We start from the raw sequence: 4,846 nt of genomic DNA on the forward strand, positions 1-4,846 counted from the left end.
GTCTGAAGAGGCGATAGAGAAATTCATCGCCGATTATAGGATACCCAGTAATGTGGGCTTGAGGTACTGTGTGGAAGTGGAATGGCACCTTCGGAGGGAGGAGGGTGAGGTCGTGACTCCCATAATCGCCTTCCTTGAGGGCGGTATGAGAATCCCCATGGGGCCAGTAACGAGGAGTTACCTTAGGTACTTTAGGTTGGCCCCCACACAGTGCGCCACCAACGTGTTTAGAATCCTGGGTTGTGTGGATGTCTTGCTGAAAAATCTTTCATATATGACGTTATTATGTCATATTCAAATAAGAACGTTTGAATACAAAACCTTTAGAATGGAAAGTATATATTTGTAATAAAACCAAATATGCTAGCAATTATGGTATTAATATCACATTAATGTTCAGAAAATTTCCTAATCAAAACCATTGACAAAAGTTATTCAAATTTTGAATTAAATTTGAATTTCAAAATTTAGCAATCCACATATTTGACATTAAGCGATAATTGATTCCTCAATTCACATAAATGAGTATTAGAATATATATGATATTTTTTAGGAGAAACTGTACTTTACCCACCTGTGGTTTGGCCCGTTTTATTAGTACCTACCCGTGGTTTGAAATTTGTCACCCACCTGAGGTGACTTCCGTTAGACCCCCGTTACCCACCTTTCCTTTTTCACCGTTAAAAAATAGGGGTAAATGTGTCTTTTTCATTATTTTTTATGTCTCTCTCCTCTTTTCTCTCCTCCTCCTTCTTCTTCTTCTTCACAATCAAAATCCAGAAATGTTCACATCAAAAAAAAAAAAAAAACCCAGAAATGTGCATTTAACGTTCTTACCCAATGCCCATTGCAATTGCTAAACATATTTTTACAATGACAAGAAAACCAATACACCTACAGTCACAAACAAAGCCACAAATCCATGTGAACATATACCCACAGATTCGCTAGCCTTCCACTGCTAAATCCAAAAATTGACTACTTAATTCTTCACAAAACAATCACAAAATAAAATACAAAAATTAAGAATAAATGGTATCCACTAGTTTGCTGGATTCTATCTTTACCGTAGGCTTTCTCTCTCTAAAACTCTAACCTCTTCTCTTTTGTTGGGTTCTCTAAAAAAAAAAAAAAACCCAGATTGAACAAACAATACTAATGTTAACGGCACTATAAGCAATCTCTCGCAAATAATGACAAGCAGCGTCGCTTTACCTTGAGGGAGAACTTGAAAAATAGTAAGAGTAGTTGGTACTGTACTAGTTAAATCCATGGCCATAGCTGCCACAATTTTTGTGCCTCTCACTTCACCTATTTGCCACCGCAACTCACTCACTTTCACCGGATCTTCTTCTTCTTCATCAACTATTCAATTGAGTTTCCCCAAGTACAATATCGCTGGGATATGCCTTAGGTTTCGCATTTCAGCGTCTGCTGCTTTTTCCATGAGCACCCAAGCTCCATAGAAGGCCTCGACTGCTCTCACGTCATTTCTGGACCACCAAAAACCCCAAACCGGGAAGAAAAACAAAGAAACAAGAAAAATGAAATTGTGAGATCGGCTGAGTTGCAAAGCAACTTGATTGTCTAGATCGGTTAAGATCGAAGTAGTGGAGAGTGGTGGATTCAAATTTTCTGGGGTTAGTGGATTTATGGGTTTCTTTTTGTTTTCCCTTGCTATCTGGGTTTGTAACTTTTAAACTTATTTTATTTATATTTTTTTTAATGGCAAGATTTGATGTATATTGTTGGTAGTATATACATCAAGAGGGAACCAATTATGGTGTTGATTGAACAAGATTCAGGTCATGAATGGGATTTGGGTTTGAAGATTGATTTCTAAGATGGTGAGAGAGAAGTCATTTTTTGCTATGTTGCTTCTAATTCTGTTTCTATTGTGACTTATATAGTAAAGGGGATTTTTTAACGGAAAGGGCTGAGGTGGGTTAAGTGACAAATTTCAAACTACGTGTGGGCACTGTTAAAAGGGGCCAAACCACAGGTAGGTTAATTGCAATTTCCCCTATTTTTTTATAAAAATATCCAAAAAAATGATTCCCTTAAGGAGCTTGGCCCCTTTGCTCAACCTTCTCATCAACTCTCTCTTCTTACAACAAAGACGTTACTAATAGGTTTTTGGAACTCTGTTTGTTTTAATAAGTGGTCATTTGCTGGCAATGTTACTATCGAGATTTTGTGGCGCTTGGCAACAAGAAGCCAATTTCACTTTAAATTTAATTTCCTCCAATTTTAAGTGTTATGGGCAATTCTGTAAGTTTCTAGTGTTTGGAAATTGGCTATACTAATTGTCCATTAAGTCTAATTTTGGATAGTTTAATAATTTAGCTTAGGTTTTGTCATAAAAGTCCAAATTGTCCCACTAGCAATTGGAATTAGTCATCTGCTTAGGAGTTTCTTCTTTATCTTTAAAATTTTTAAGCAACTTGAAACCTTACATGCATTGATTAGTACCTGGCTTGGATCCATTGCTCAGAATTTTTAAGATCATGACACATGGTCAAAAGTGGACATGTATCATAATTTTGACAGAATCACCCTTTAAACCCCAAGATTCAAAATCACCTATTAATGAAAATAACCTTAAATACCCTCATGAAAAGGCTAAATACTGTGTGCAGGGTCAAGATTTGTAGTCCAAGCCCAAAAGATATGGGATGTGAGCCCAATAAACCCAATACAATAAATTTGTAGAAGTGGGTGAAAGCATTGGGCTATTTGTGAACTAAACAATAGTTAATCAAAATTTTAATAGATGAACAAGTACAAAAACACACTTAAAACTTGAATAAACTGATATCCAAAGAGATAAATTATAGTTTGCAAGGCTAATACCACTCTTAGAGTTACAGTAAATTTTCCTTCTTCTTTCTCTCTTCCTTTTGATCCCCCCCTCATGAAAGGTCTCTTACATTTATATAGTTTTCTTTTAAACCATCTTCATCGTATATTTGTTCTTCATCTAAGCATTCACTTGAGTACACATCCCATAAGGTATCTTCCTTGGTTCTCCATGAGTGGTGACAGCTGAGATTGCACTGTTCAGGAGTCTTCTCCATATAAATGCGGCCAGAAAAGTTGCTGCAGTGTATTAAATGCGGTGGTAGCCACTTTTTCTTTAGATATTTCTCTATTCTTATCATCTTTATACATGTATGAAATTCATCCTTATCGTTGGAACTTCTTAGAAGTTCACCCAAACTGCCCAAGTATTTGCTTGACCGATATTCTTCAAATCCAAGGAGGATACACTCCTCAGACTATATTCCTTTATCCTTTCTTTACGTGATTCTCCACTCTGAGGCCTTTCCCAATCCTTTACTCTTCCTCGGACATACCCACATCTTCAAATAGGTCCCAAGGCCCAATATACGCATTTGGGCTTTTATCTCCACACTGTGCATGAGTTACTTTTCATAGTCCTAGAACAGCAACCCAAGTTTTAGTCATTACCCTTGTTGGATTTCCAAATTTTACTTTTCCTTTTCTCATTAAAAACCCTATAATTCTCATTTCTTACTATTTTCCAGTCTTTTTCCTTCCAAAGCCTAGCCTTAAATCTTCAAAATTGAAGATGTTCAATGCTAACTACTTTTCTCTGGTGCCAGCACCTTTATAACATGGCAATACATCATAATTTATAAGTGAACTTCAAAACTTACTAATGTACTTTTATTTTGCAGATTCTATTAACAAGCTATGATGAAGTGAACCATTGGAAATCAAAGGAGGTCTATTTCAAGTCTTTGCTACGATACCTCAAGACTGTCAAGATATTTTGTTTTAGAAAAGTTTCCACACAAAGGATGTATTCGTTTTAGTGGTGGAATTTCTACTTAAGAATGCAAAGGTACTAGAGAAGATGGTTATCGCTAAACCACAGGTTATGCAAAATGAAACACATAATATACTTCTTAAATTTTTACAAGTGCCTCAAAAGTTGTTAAGTTTCCCCAGAGCCTCTCCTCATGCAGTGGTTATGTTCCCATTTTAGTAAAATCATTTTAAATTGCTCAATACTGTTAAATGATGAAATTCTCATAAATAAATTGTAGTTATGCAGATTAGTCTAGTTCAAAGAACTAAAATCTTGCTATGGTTTTCTTTAGCTTTCAATTTCATGTACTTATGTTTTTGTTGTGATGTTAAACTTGCTTTAAGATGCTTAATGTCAATGGTTATGTTGCTCACTATCCATCTCAGATAAAGGCACTTCAACATGTTTGGTTGTGTTGGTAGAGGAACTGACCAATACATATATTTTTGGCTAAATACCAATACATCTCATTATCAATACAAAATGAAACACAATGAGATTAGATCAACTAGAGGTGCTGCCTGTGCTTGTTGGAAGTCTTGCAGTAGCTGCATTTTCTTTTTTCACCCGTTTCAAACTTTCTCTTCACAGACCTTCACGGCCATCTCATGTGCTCGATCTTCTCTTCCAAATAAAGCTACCATATATCTTTCTCAAAAAAAAAAAAATATATATATATATATATACACATACATATAAGATGAGTTCAAATTACACTTTGTATAACTTTAAACAATATTACACTACTCAATTATTTATTATATAATTCATATTTTGAAAATCTCACGGCTGAATTACATGTTCTATATATTTTTAACATTTACGCTAATTTTCATGTCAATTAGATGTTATTTACAATTCAATCCATAAACTCATTTTTTATGTATTATTTTAAACTAGCTTGTAACTTCATGCATATGCATGGATATACTTAAAAGATGCACATTAAGATGCATAGTATAATTCTTACATATATAATTTAAATATTATTGATAGTCATTCTTATATTTT

This window comes from Quercus suber, unplaced genomic scaffold (assembly GCF_002906115.3).
Source record: "Quercus suber isolate HL8 unplaced genomic scaffold, Cork oak 2.0 scaffold_368, whole genome shotgun sequence".
NCBI lineage: Eukaryota > Viridiplantae > Streptophyta > Magnoliopsida > Fagales > Fagaceae > Quercus > Quercus suber.